General features: G+C 42.3%; 1 protein-coding gene across 1 annotated transcript in view; it reads left to right on the forward strand.

Moving 5' to 3' along the window:
* The window catches only part of TNR (tenascin R), an 847,456-nt gene that overhangs the window by 485,341 nt on the left and 346,998 nt on the right, over nt 1-15,117 (forward strand). Inside the window, exon 3 of the mRNA XM_069231566.1 lies at nt 10,192-10,297. The gene's annotated coding sequence lies outside the window, so the exon portion shown is untranslated. The remainder of the gene's footprint in view (nt 1-10,191; nt 10,298-15,117) is intronic.

Below are 15,117 nucleotides of genomic sequence, written 5' to 3' on the forward strand. Positions count from 1 at the left end.
AGGGGGCTTCCATTCTTTGGAATGGGGCCCTATGTACTCTGTAGGAGTATCACCAATATTTTGGCACTACTTCTGAAGAATACTCCAATAGCGTCATGAGAAATTACGTTATTGCCCCTTAACCTGAGCCATGGTGTGCTGTATTTTAAATACAGCGCACACATGGTGGCGGGAGGGGGTGCTAAGGGGCACAGGGAAAGTGGCATTGCACAAGCAGCACCACTTTCCATAAATCTGCCCTTTGGTGCTTTTTCAGTGGTTGATGTTAAATGTATGTCTATGGACCTAATATTGCTTAACCTCTATGCCTTCTTGTTTTATCATCCTCAATCTTTTTTCTATAATAAGGACTAGTTTATTTGCTTTTGCCACTCCCCCTCCTTGAAGCCCCCTCCTCATCCGCCCGTTTCACTCTTCCTCAGTCTTTGAATCAGTAGATCGTATCACTGCGTTTGGCTCGCGTTTCCTTCTGAGGTGAAGCTCACTTCCAGGAACCCAAATTTGGGCTGATACTGCCCCGGAACTCTGGACTTCTGTTGTATTAAACCGTCCCCTTGGTGTTTAATGGCCTTGCAGAGCGCTCATTCGTATGCTATGTGATGTCACCGTGTCCCTGGTAGCGTTTTTTGTTACAGGCCTCATTATGAGTGGTTGTGAGGCTCTCTCTCCACTGTCTAATTTTCATTCAGTGCCTCTTCAGCCTGCTTTGTGCCGGAAGGTGGCAGGGAATACAAAGTCGTCCCCACCAAGGCGGATGTGTAATTTGCATCTGACAGAAAGCGCACTGTCTGGGTTAAGTGGGAAGGCCCTGAGGTGGTCCGAGCCGCGCCTGACATGATTGCGATGAAACATGACAAAGACGGTCCACGCGCAGCGCCTTGAGCGCAGCTGTCTCGCTACGCGCCAGATAATGAGCGGGGAGCGCCATCAAAGTCCTGGACACGTGACGGGACAGGCCAAGGAGAGTGAAGTGAGAAAAAAAGGTCAGGATAGAGATATGGGGCAGACGGATGGCGCGAGGGGTGTGTGGCTTAGTCATTAGCTCCCTAAGGCCATACGCAGGCTGTGCACAATGCGCATGAAGGCTCGATCAATGAGACAAAAAGTCGGGAAATGAAGGCTTCAGAGGCGCTGTGGCAGAGGAAGACCGAGAAAAGATACAATAGAGGTAGAGGGGAAGAGGAGAAAGCGACAGTGAAATAAGACAGCGGGATATGGAGGAAGGGTAGAGAATGGAACATGGAGTTGTGAAGATGAAGGAACGTAGACGGAAAACATTACAGAAGGGAGGGGCAAGCAGGACCAGAGGGGTGACCCATTAGGGGACCGGTGAAGCTCTGAATGGACATAAGTGAGGGGGAAAGGGGAGCAGAAGCTAACAGAAGTGAAAACCATGATATTTGTGTAGAGGACATTAAGTTATGAGGAAAGGAGGGTGGGTGGAGGGAAAAGGAAGAAGAGGAGTGGGAAAGAAGACTGGCAGTAGAAGGTTGATGTACAAAATGGAGAGGAAAGGATGAAGGAAGGGTGATGGGAAAAAGCAGAGATGAATTGAAGAGGAGTGGATGTGGAATGGATAGAGAGAGTGGAGCATGGAGCTGAGGGTGGTAAGAGTAAAGAAAACACGCACAATGAAGAGTAAAAAGGTTAGGAACAAAGGAAGGGATAAAATAAACTGTAGAGGATGAACAGGGTAAGATTGGACTGAGAAGTGACATAGAGGGAATATGGGACATGAAATAGAGATGGTTGAATGATGGGCATATACATGGTGGAATGCCACTGTCTCTCAATTTTTACTCGTTCTGTTTCATAATACTATTTCTTTGTTTCTAATTTTGCTGCTCTTTTTCTTCCTTATTTTCTTTGTTCTTAATCTTGCCTATGGCTCTGCTTTTTTAAACTTTTACCCTCCCTCTGCTTTTCTTCACTTCACTTTGCTTCAGTGCGAGGGCCTGGCCTTTTCTTCCCTTCCGTTTCACCCTTCTAACTGTTTTTACTTCTTTTTTACTTCTTTGACCCCTCGTTTCCGTTTTCCTGCATGGACCGCCCCCATAGGAGGGGTTTTGCTCACCCTCTACTTTCATTTTGAATATTTGTGAAACCACTGTGGACTGTGCTTGTAAATAATGAGGACCCAGAGTAGTGCATAATGTGTAAAAAAAAATAAAAAAATGTGGGGCTGAAAGTTTAGTTTTTCTTGGGAGTCCAGAGCTGCGAATACCAAAGTTGGCCAATACCAAGGCTGCATAGTCTTGGTTTCACCTCATACCTCTTACTTCTACCACCATACACATTCTCTCCATCTCTTTAGCTCACGCTTGCAGGTTGTTTTCATCTCTGCTTTCTCCATTTGTCAATGTGTTGCCACCCCTTTCTTTATTACTTTTTCACCTATCTACTCAGGCTCCTGTCCCAAAAATGAGTGCCTTTCACACAGGGCCACAGCTATCGATAGTGCAGCAGGAGCTGTGGCACTGGGGCCGCAAGGTGGGAGGGGTCAGTCTGCACTGCACTGGCTGCAGTTATTTTATTTACAAAGCCTGCCTGGGACCTTCCTCTGTGTTTACACGTCCAGGAGGGTGGGGTGAGCAGGGAATAAATGTGAAATGGAGAAAGAGAGAAAAAAGATTAAAGAGAAGGAGAAGGTAAAATATAGAAAGGAGGCTAGAAGAGGAAAAATGAACATAATGTGAACACAATAGGAGGAAATAAGGATGAGAAAGAAAGGAAGGAAAGAAGGATGAGCTAGAGGGGGAAGGGACGAGAAAAGGGCTTGAAATATAGATGTCAGAGGGAGATGGACGGAAGGAGATAAGGATGAGTGAGATATGGAAGGGGCATGAGTGAGAAAGGAATGGTAAAAAGGTGAGTGAAAGGGAGAAAGTATGAGAGGGGAGAGGGATGGACATGGAGAGGAGAGAACGAAAGACAAGATGAGGGAGTGGAACTTTGAGTTCTGTAAGCAGGGGAGCAGCTATCATTTGTGGAGAAAGTGGAGTGACACTTGGGTCCAGAGGTGTGAGGGGGCCACTGGACTCTTGTTATGTCTGTATTTTTATATTGCCGTGGGAGAGTAGGGAGTGTGTGGGTGAGAGAATGCTTTTCTTGCTTCCATTAGAGCCCATGAAACCCAGGCTACACCACTGCATTATTCCTGAATTGTTTCTCATGCCTGATTCCCAACATCTGTGTGCATCGTCATCACCGTATGAATATGATTCAACTACTTATCAAGTATGCAGAAACTGACAGAGTCAATCATGGAACAAATCAAACAGAAAAATAAATAGCTCAATAAAGAGGTTGATAAGGATTTAGAGAACTGGTTCAAAGAAAAAATAAAGAATGCATGGTCAAACAGGAAGGGATAATAAAATCTAAAAAACACAAAAATTTCAGAGGGACATGATGGAAAAATCCACACTTTTCAAGAAGGTTCAATAAAATAGGAAGACAACACTTAGGAGTAGTTAACAAGCTGAGACAAGATGTTTTATTAAGTGACCTGAGCTCCCACACAGGATCAGAATCGGATAGGGATGGTTCGCATCCACACACAGATACACTTAGACACTCATGCACCCACTCACAGACACTCATGCACCCACTCCAAGTCCCACTGACACCCTCATACACCTACTCACAGACCTGTGCCCTAAGATAACTATAACTCATACCCTCACCAGGCACTGCTAATTACCCCACAAATTACAGCACACATGACATCTTTGATAACATCCCTGTTAATGTCAATGTCATATTTGCAGTAAAATGTTTGAGGAAAAACCTGTGCATGGCGGTGGAGTGAGTTATAGTTACCTTAGGGCATGAGTTATAGTTACTTAAAATAACTCTAACTCTAACTGGTGAATTTCTATGGTTTGATACATGTAAAATGTGAGCCTAACTCTAACGTCCCTGTAACCTTTGGGTTACCCAGCGGTGGTCACCACTAGGTAGTTATAATTAGGACATAGTTTCTATAGAAAAAGCATTTCATTTACTCACTACAGGTGCAGTCTAGAAAGATTCGGGGTGATCCATCAAGCGGGGGCCGAGAAAAAGGGGGGGTCCCAAAATGTGTTTTTCCCATATTAATTTCAAAAGGATTTTGAACAGACCACATGTGGCAGAAAAGCAGCTTTAGTTATTTAGTGTAAATCCATTCAGCAGTTTTTGAGATAATAAAACAAATTCAACTTTGTATATATAGGGACACGAAGGCTTTACGATACCCTCTTGATCTTGTGCTGATATCTGATTGGCTGCCAACACTTCAGCTGTGAAGTGTTGACACCTATCTTGGGACTCGGCTTCAGCCGAGTCTCAGAAAAAATGTAAAAATAAAGAAAAGTTGCAGGGTAGGGACACCCTGACCCCTTAGCTCTGGTATTGGGTTCCCAGAGGCCCCACCTCCATGAGGCAATTGATTGCAAATAAGGGGAGCTGCAAGGCCCCCACACAGCCCTGGGGACTGATACCTCCCCAGGGCAAAAATAAAGGGGAAAGGGGTCCATTGCGGACCCCCGGGAACCACCACCTTCCTGGGGCTAAATTAAAGGTTGGATCCAATAATGGTCCTGGGGATCGCCACCCCTAAGGTCGGCTCCTGCTATTCTGGGGTGGCCACCCCCGGGAGATAGCTGTTTGCTCTGACTTGTCAGGAGCTTTGCAAACATTCAGCTTCCAGCAGACGAGAGCTGTCAAAGTGCACTTTTTTGACCGCTCCCCTTTTTCTAAGGCTCGCTTGATGGATCACCCCAAAACTTTCCATACACGACAAGAATTATTGGCACACTTTAAAAAAAAAAAATTGTGAAGCTTCGTCAAACAACACCAAAGATATAGGCAAGTCAAAAAATGCTTTTCCTATGGAGAAATGGTCTTAACTATAACCACCTACTGGCGACTGCCAGTAAGTAATATATATATTGCACTCTTGTTTTCCTACCCCTTAGCCAATGCGGAAAACAAAATGAGAAGTATATTTTCTGTCATGTTGCAACCAGCCAATTAGGGCCTTGTTTTTCCCCTGGATCCACAAATCCAGCCCCAGATCTGCAGGTCCGGATCCACGGATGATCGGCATCCCTATATATCTGTATTTTTAAAACTCTAATATCTCAGATACTACTAAACGGATTTACTCCAAATCACAAAAAGCATGCTTTCTGGACCAAGAGGTAGCTTTCTGCCAAATTTGGTGTAATTTCATTAAGTCATTCGGGCTGTAGTCATGTTCAAAAAGTTGAAAAATCTCATTGAAGTAGAATAGGGATAAAGTGTTTTTGGACCACCTATTTTCCTCGGCCCCTGCTTGGTGGATCTCCCCGAAACTTTCAAGATGGCAGCTGAACTGACCAAAATATAAGTTTTGAAAATTTTGTAAATATTCATCAATTGGCACCAAAGTTATTGGTAAAACAAAAAACACTACATCTATGGAAAAAAGGTCCTAACCCCACAAATTACAGCACCCATGACACCTTTGATATCATCATTTATAATATCACTGTAATATTTGCAGCTACATTTTTTACAAAAAAGCTGTGCACGGCAAGGGCATGAATTATAGTTACCCTAGGGCACAAGTTATAGTTACTTCAGATAACTCTAACTATAACTGGTGAATTGCTGTGGTTTTGTACGTTTAAAATGTGAGACTAACTAAAACGTATCTGACACCTTTGGTTTTTTAAGTGAATTTCTATGTTTTTTTAAAATTCTATTTATATATATATATATATATATATATATATATATATATATATATATATATATATGAGACAGTCGCCACTAGGTAGTTATAGTTAGGACCTAGTTTCTATAGCAAAAGCAGTTTTATACTTGCTTATATCTTTGGCTTTACTTGACAAATTGTCACAAAATTTCCCCCAAAAATTCAGTAGTTCAGTACTTCAGCTGCTGTCTGGAAAGCTTCGGGGTGATCCGTTAAGCAGGGTCTGAGAAAAAGGGGGATTAAAAAAGGTGTGTTTCCATTGTTAATTCAGATAGGGATTTTGAACAGCAATAGCGCCTGAACCCCTGGACAGAATTACACTAAATTTGGCAGAAAGGTAGATCTTGGTTCAGAAAGTGCCCTTTTTGTTATTTGGTGTATATTTGTTTAAAAGTTTTAGAGAAATTAAAGAAAATCCTAATTTGTATATATATATAGGGATGCAAAGGCTTCGTGAACCCTCCTGATCTCGTGCTGAGATCTGATTGCCTGCCAACACTTCAACAAGTAAGTGTTGGCAGCCATGTTGGGACTCGACTTCAGCCGAGTCCCAGAAAAAAAGATTAAAAAACACAAAAGGGGCTAGGGTAGGTACACCCTGAGCCCTTAGCTCTGGTGCTGGAGTCCCAGAGGGACCCCTGAAAGCAAAAAAGCATCTTTAAAAAAAAAATCTGCAGACATCGCAGTGGATCCTCCGAAAATTATTAAAAAAAAGCACAGACTCCCATGCTTGTTTCTGTGAGGCCCCCGGGTGGTCCAGGTCCTGGGGGCATGGAAATTTTCAATGTGGGAGGGCCGCCTAGCCCCCGGTAGCCCTGGGATCTCCGCATCCTCTGGGTACCTATCACAAACAGTGCCGGGGTCCACCCGGCACCCTCGCAGCCCCAGGGACCACCACCTCCCCGGGGTTCAATTGTAGCACAGTGTGGGGGGACCGTGCAGCCCCCCTGCAGCCCTGCAGACTGCTACCTCCATTGAGCTACAATAAAAGAGTGAAGGGGGGCAGTTTCGGACCCCCAAGCCCCGGGGACCACCACCTTCCTGGGACAATGCTTCTTTTAAGGGGGCCGCCCGGCCCCCCTCATGGAGCCAATAATGGCCCTGTGGACCACCAGCTCCCAAGGCCAGCTCATGCTATGCCCAAGGGTGTCCACCCCCGGGACATAGCTGTTTGCTGTGACTTGGTCGCAACAGCTCTCACTTCATGCGAGTGGAGGTTTCCTCTTTTTCCCTGCCTACCAAGATGTAGGCTGGGAAACAGGAAATATTGGTCTTGCAGAGAGGGAGCTGCTTTAGCAGCTCCCTCACTGTGCCAGCAGTGCCAGCTCTCACAGGAGGTGGTGAGCCAGCTGGGACCACGGGTCCACATTGTCACTAGGTGCCCTGGGGAGCACCCAGGTCACAAGGCTGGGCCATGGGGATAAGGTCCCAGGTGCCAAGATCGACTCTGGGGAGGAGGGCCATGCGGCCCACTACTGCTGTGGATGGTCAAAGGCTGTGGGCAGCATGGGTTTGGGTGGTTAGAGTTGTTGGCCGCAGGGACTGGCCCCTCCAGCACATGGCTGGGTGGTTATGAAGCGATTTATGAGTGGCAAGCATAAGTGTAATTTCCAGAAGACTGAAATAATCAACAAAAATTAAATAAACCAAACTTTGTCATCAGCCTAGCCTACCTGCAGATGATGCCCACACCAGTCCATCTTATAGCACTGATTGAGTCTTTTGACTGAATATTATGCCTGTCTGCGCATTATGCGCTCCTATCTACATAAATGTAGAGGTTAGACCAGGCCCTCCCTCCAGGGGCGTGGCTTTCAATAGTGCAGCAGGTACAGTGGCACCTGAGCACAAGGGATAGAGGAACAAATTCACCCCAGTTAGTGGCTGTTTTTCACTATCGAACCAGATTTTTAGGGGCCTGTTTTCTTTGCTACTGTTAGGGCTCATGACATCCTTGCTACATTACTGTGTGCCCACCATCTTTAACCATTGGCATAAATGTATCACTGGCCTATAGGTAGTCCACACAAGCATCCTTACCTCATACCTTGCCTAAAGGCTGCACGCTCAGATGACCTTATCTTATATATCACTCAGCGACTCTGGGTTTAGGTTCCTTTGCCTCACATATAGACCCCAAGTGGTGCTCTCAGGCTACCTTACCTCATTTGCAGCCCATAGGGAGTGCTCTCAGACTTCCATTCATCATATCTCATACAGGCTGCTGCTCTGCTTTTGCCAGGATCCAGACATTTCAAATACATTTTAAACAGCAAACACCCACAAACGCTGTAGCAGGAACCTCTGTAAACAAGTCCAGCTTTTACTCTAATGGGGAAAGTCCTATCTTATTACTTTTAATATCAGCTGAGATTTGTTTGTCTAATTTCTGATAAATAAACCATGATGCTTCTGGATGCAGGAACTTGAGATTTCTGACACCTCTTTGATGTGTGGAGAAGTGCTTGCACACACTGATTTCATTATCTGTCTCATTGAGCGTGTCATTGCTGACACCTCAAAGCATTGCTTTCATCAATGGAGTCAGATCCTGCCCTGGTGCCACAGTATGGAGGCTCAAAATGTTTTTAGAATAAAGAGATGTTTTGATGTTTCTGTAATAACCTGGTTGACACTCCCAGTAGCATATGCCTGCTGTCTGGGATAGATATCAAGATGTGGGATGGATACCAAGAGGTGGAGTTTGAGGACAGGGTTTGGGAGGATTACAAGGGAATCAAGGGAGCTCAGCATGTCCTCGGAGATGGTGTAGCAAACATATACAGAAAGACAGGATCCACTCCATATTTTCGAAAAATTCACATAAGATACATTTACCTCCAATAAAACTAAGTAGAGCTCATTTGCATAGTTGGTGGTTATCCTGAAAATTTGGCTTTCATCCAACGTTCCTGGATCTATAGTGGTTAGAATCAGGTGCATATTACAATCTCAAAGCTGGCAGAAGCCCGTGGAAGTCAGTCATGTGAAAACTTTGCAAAGCTAAGTAGGGTTGGGATAAAGTCAGCTACACATCTATCTCTCATTTGTCTCAGTCAAAGCACTACCCAGTTTGAAATAAGCCCTTCAGCGCAATAGAGCTTGACACGAGAAAGTAACATGTCAGGCACGCTCTCAAAAAACAGAAGTGCTTTACTTAATTGTTACAGGTTGGAGGTAGCCAGCACTCGTTTTTGGGACACAATTGTGGCCCAGAGTAAGAGGAAACACGACAGAAAAGAGAAACAGAAGTACTGTAGGAAGAGAAAGATAAAAAAAAGTAACTAAGGAGGAAAGAATAAATATAAAAGCACCTGCTGAGATTAAAAAGTAAGGTAGACGAAAAATGATTTATTTATGTCTCCTGTGGTAATATTAAACCCATAAATGGATTGTGAGGGTGTACTCATCCTTTTTAACCTAGGGTCAAGTATCTTCAGCGACCACAGAAGAGCCTCAACTATGGTTTGTGGCTTTCCTCAGGACCCCAACAAACTACCCACTCCTCTGCCATGTCCGTATTTAGTTTCACTGTATGTGTGGTACTCAGTGTGTGTAAAAATAATAAAAATGTTGACTAAACCGTACATATACATATATCAGCAGTCAGGATAGTACCCTATTTTAGCTATAAATAGGGCTTTATGGAAGATGGTGTCTGAAAAACCCTTTTCTACATGCTTTTAAATGATAGGATGTGAATATCTTCTAATTTTATAATACCTTTGTTAAAAGCGCTCAACTTTGTTTCTCAGTAGCCCCTATTGTGGTATCAGCAATTGCATTTTAATGTGGTGTGACTTTGCAATTGACTCTTTATAATGGGAGATGGCATGATTCACCTACAGATAAGGTGGAACTCCCACTGACAACTGTGTAGTTATTGTACGATCAGGTTCCATAGGAAGAGCGTTTTTTTGTTTCACAGGTAACTTTGGCGTTGTTTGACGAATCTTCACAAAACTTTAGAAAACAAAGTTTATCCACCTGAGTTCTTTCCTAGAAAGTTTAGGGTTGATTCGTCAAGCAGCAGCCAAGAAAAATGGGGGTCCCAAAACATATTTTCCCCCTGTTGTTCCCCATATGAATTTTAAGAAGCGTTTTGGAAAAAACGACTGAACATCATTAAACCAAATTTTGGCAGAAATCTAGATCTTTACTCAGAAAAGGTGCTTTTTGTGATTTAGTGTAAATGTGTTTGAGATGTGTTTGAAAAAATAAGCTTGAAAAATTAGAAATTTCAAGATGGTTGTGAGAACTCCAGCAGTACCACAAATTTAAAAAAATATATAATTTACTGAACACACCAAAGGTTGAAGTTACGTTATACTTTAAAGCAAAAAAGTTGGAGCACACACCAAGCATAGGTGTAGAGTTGTTTGAATATCAGCTAAGAGTTTCTCTAATGTTTGCCATTGAGTCCATTAATAAAATGTATTCTTTTTCAGGACCTGTCATGTTTTCACAAGTGTTTACGTAAAATGATGAACAGCTAAGAAGAACTGAGTAACCGTGTTTCCTCCTTTCTGACTTTATCAAGGCTGAAGACGTTTGGTAAGTTATAATGCCAATAATTGTGGGTCAACAGGTAAATAATTATTCATGTAGTTTCTTATTTTAATCAATGTTTTTATCACTTGAGGTAAGGTAAGTAGTGAACCAGGAGGTGTATAACTGGACAAGAGGTGGATTGGAAACACCAGCAGAGTTGGCTGAGTTTTGGCCACTCTGTGTTATGCTTGTAACATGGAGTTCTGGCTAAATTCCGCCAACCTTCACATGGAAGAGTTTTTTCTCATATACGGCTCGCCAATGGTAAGTTGGTGAGTGAGATTGGCATCCCCTAGCAAAGTTTTCTGTCACTTGGAGGGCACCCTACGTGACTTCTAAGACACGGATAGTTGTGGAAGGTCACAACTATTCACAGTCAGAAAGCTGTTGTTCGAGTAGAAAATCTATGTGAGTAGCAGCAAAATCAGCTTAAGAAGCTACGCCTGCTTGCACTCCACCAGGTGCCACTCAAGCTGATTTTTCAGCACAGAACAAGCTCCCGGCACTAAATCGTAGTATGAGACGTGTGGCATACTTATTTCTGCCCGTGTCTTGGAATATCGCAGAGTTTTTTTGTAACTCTTTTTTTAAACTGAGCAGTACATAATCAACACATAATGAAATATTTCAGCAAACAAAAATACAAAGTTAGCAAATGTATATCATAGAGCAGCTAAATCCATAAAATCAATATGAAGTGCAGACAAGAAAAGTGCCTAATATAGAAAATATTGTCAAATTACATACTTCAGAATAAAACATTTCATGCAATGAGAATAAAACCCGTAGTACTTGGCGAGATCGTACAAAGGGCAAGATGCTCAATAAAACAACCAGATAATGACTGCCTGATCAGTACATTACTAGGCAAACTGAAGAAGAGGTCTGGTGCACAGTGTGGCATAACCCCTCAAAAATCCTTTTACTGACTAGATTGAGTGCAGATATTTACCACGTCCCATCTATCTTTAACAGGAGTTATGGTTATGTATCTCACTATTTGCCCACACTCCTGAAAATCTCGAAAGACACCCCAACAGTTCTGCAAAAGGCTTCCGCTAATACTTTAGTCTTCTGCATTTTGGTCTGCTAGTGCTCCAACAATGGAATCTATGCCATTCTCCATTTTTGCAATATTAAACTACAGGCCACTGCAATACCAATAAACACCAGATGCTGGACATTTTTGTTGAACTTTTTAACAACATGGGAAGAACCAAATAATGAAAGTGTGGTCTTGGGAACTACTTGGAGTTAGGCAAAATCTATAAGCTCCTGAAATACTTTTTTCCAAAAATCATGTAAAAAAGATAGAAGACCAATTCCCTTCCTTGTTTAAATATCAGCAAAAAACATTGGTCGGGGATTGTATTTACAATCCTACGCAGCCCGTGAGGGGTATAGTAAGCCAACCATCTAGATAGAAAAGGCATCTTTTGAAAATATGTGGCATTCAAGGATTTATGGTGCATCTGTGAGATATAATGCCATTCCCCCTTAGTGATCACACAACCAGGTATTTGATGAATTTTGGCCAGCAGTTCATTTATCAAGTAAGATTTATTATTCTTACACAATGCCCGATACCAATTGCCTACTCCTGTTAATTTACTTTTAACTAAAAGGTGCGTCACTGCATGCACCTCTTGACTCATTTCTGAATATGCTGCAGTAAGTAGACTAATTATCTGTCTAAAGCTGAACGTTAGGCCCCCCAGCTTCAAACCCTAAGTGTAAAGTGATTTCATCCCATGTTAAGTGCCTTTCTCTCACAAGGAACTCTCCCAGTCTGGGGATACCTTTTTTCTTTTCCCGCCTTCCAGAATGATTTTAGGTAGGATGAGGCCTAGAAATTAGAAGTCTTCTAACAATGTAAAGGTGTAACAATCAGAGACCTGCCAACCCTCATAAAACTTCTTCATACGATATTCAAGAGAATGGAAGAACTTGCATCTTGTTATTTTTTGAAGTTTTACTATCTTTGAAAAGGAAGGCAAATCGAGTGCAGACTCGTTGACCATATGCCTCAGAATAAAATTGTCAAATATATCTGCGTCAACCATTGTTTGAACTAGATTGTCTAACAGAGCAGCTTGGTAATAAGTTCAGCAGTGGATTAGAGCAAGTCCCCTTCGAGATTTATCTAATTGTAAAACTGAAATTGAAGTCCTGGACCACTTATTATTCCAAATAAACGGATTGAATAATCGAGCGGGTTCTTTAAAATACGACTTATTTATTATGATAGGATGACTGGCCAGCAAAAATAACACTAGCGGAAGAATCAACATTTTTATTAAGGCCGCCCTATAAGGATAGAGTAAGAATCTTCTATCTGTTTAAAAACATTTTTATCTTTAAAAAAGTTGTTTTGTAATTCAAATCAAACAATAAGGAATAATTGTTGGCACCCTGGATACCCAGATATCTAATGGAGCATTGGCATGTATATTGTCACTGAAAATCTTGCAGAAGATTGATAGGAGATTAGTTAAACAGTAACATTTTTGTTTTAGCTTGGGTCACCTTGTAACTCCCAGCCCATGTATATTTCATGATGACATTTATCATACTTTGTATGTTTTCCTTATCAGATTTCAGGTAGAGTAGAATGTAATTGGCAAAAATGTTTATCTTGGACATGCCTATTAATGATAGAGCTATTGATTCATAGTTACAAATTCTTATTGCTAATGCCTCAATGGAAAAAGTATACAGTACTGGGGACATAGGGCAGCCCTGACTAGTGCCCCTACTGATTTTCACCACACCTGCTTCTTTGGCCACATATCACAAGTCTTGATAAAGATTTCTGTGCATTATAAAGTATTGCTTGGGGAGGCCAAATTTTCTAAGAATAAAAAAGAATGTGTCCCTATTGACCAGATCGGATACTTTTTCTGCGTCCATCATCAAGATGGTGGCCTTGTCCTCATTACAACAAAAATAGTGGATTACTTGAATTAAAAAACTAGTGTTCGCAGATATTTGCCAGCCTGGTAAAATAATGCTCCCGGGCCTTTTGGATCAGGTTTTTAGCCAATGGAATGGTATGTGCTGTCCAGATTTTGGTAAATAATTTATAATCTGAATTCAAAAGACTAATGGGTCTATATGAATTGGCATTGGTAGTACTTTTATCTTTTTTAAGAAAACTAACAATTACAGATTCCTTAAAAGCTCTTGGGATAGCCCTAACATTCCTAAACTGATTAAACAGTCTTACTAAAAAGGGAAGCAATTCCTTGGTAAAAAATGTAAACACTTCCGTGAAGATACCGTTGCTGCTGCAGGCCTTGGCATTAGGCATATTTGTAAGAGCACACGCAGCCTCAGCAACCTGTCTCTCTTTGTTCCCTTGCCACTTTCATTAAAATAATGGTCTTAAAAACTGTTCTAATCAGGATCTAGGAACAACCTCCACTTTCTCATACATTTATCCATAGATGTTGAACAAAAACCTCAGCGATCTTGCTACTTTCCTCTGTTAAAAGATAAGTATCTGGGTTCTCAATCATATCTATTACCTGCTTATTCTTTCTGAGTCTTGTATACCATGCAAGAAATTTGCTGATATGCTGGCTGTCCTCATAAGTTTTTCTGTTGAAATGCTTTATGGCTTTTATTCTTTTTGATTAGAAAGAAGCCACACATCTACTGTTTGGCTTTAAAAATCTGTTCTTTTTTTACCTCTATATTTCCCATAGACATGTTGGAATTTAGAGCATCATTCACCGCAGCTTGCATTGAACAGACTCGAGCATTGTACTCTTTGTTTTTGTGTGCCTGACATGGCCACGGAAAATAGCCTTAAAAGCCGCCCACACTATTAAGTCACTGGCTCTACCTCGGTTGAGCACAAAAAAACGGATAATAAAAGATCAGGTATTTTCTAGTCAAATTTGGTCCAAGCGCAGTGTGCAGTTGAGTCGCCATCTAGGCCTTTCTCTTTGCTGGATGTTTAACTGAAAATGGAGCAAGGCCACAGAGTGGTCTGAGAACGCATTAGCCCAGATGTTAGTCGCTGTGCACTTAATTGAATGTGTAAGGAGAAAGAAATCCAGTCGTGAGGCTAAATTAAATTGTCATGAGAAACAAGTGTATTCCATAAGTTGTGGATGTTCCACACACCATGGATCTTTCAGTAAAAAATCATGCTTCAATGTATCAAGGGCTTTTAGCATGCAAGGCTTCAGTTGTTTGTTTGCCCTATTGGAAGTGTCTAATCTTTCATTGGACCCTCAGCGGCCATTGCTAGATTGTGTAATTGTACTAATGGCTTGATGTCGTCGCTAAAAGGGACGTAATAATTTACCAGGTTTGAAAATTTGCCCATCAGGGCGGGGACAATCATCATGGCCAGGTGGACGTGATCCATGAACACTCCACTGAACACTGTGCTGATCTACATAATCTAATGCCATCCATGCGCTTTTCCTGTCGCCCTGGAGCAAAAACAACAGGCTGACTTATGCAGTACATCGAGGGCTCTGTTTCGTCTGCCTGAATGAAGAAATTATACCTGGAACACAATGACTTGCCATTGAGGCCTACGGCAATATGGCAGTAGTGATGATCCTGATGCGTCAAAGCAGCTAACGGACACCTACCACTGCCTGTCGCCACCAGAAGGTGCTCCACATACCAAACTACACATTATTGCAGCAATGTGTGCGGAACCTGTCTCCAGAGTGGGGAGAGCTGTCTTTTATCTCTGTTCCCTCCACTCAACTGCATGATGTCGGTGGCCCCACTTATACCGAGCCCGATATGCACAGAAAGGGCTACTGAACCCACATGACACCTCTCAGACTCGTACCTCC

The sequence above is a fragment of the Pleurodeles waltl genome, chromosome 4_2 (assembly GCF_031143425.1).
Source record: "Pleurodeles waltl isolate 20211129_DDA chromosome 4_2, aPleWal1.hap1.20221129, whole genome shotgun sequence".
Lineage (NCBI taxonomy): Eukaryota > Metazoa > Chordata > Amphibia > Caudata > Salamandridae > Pleurodeles > Pleurodeles waltl.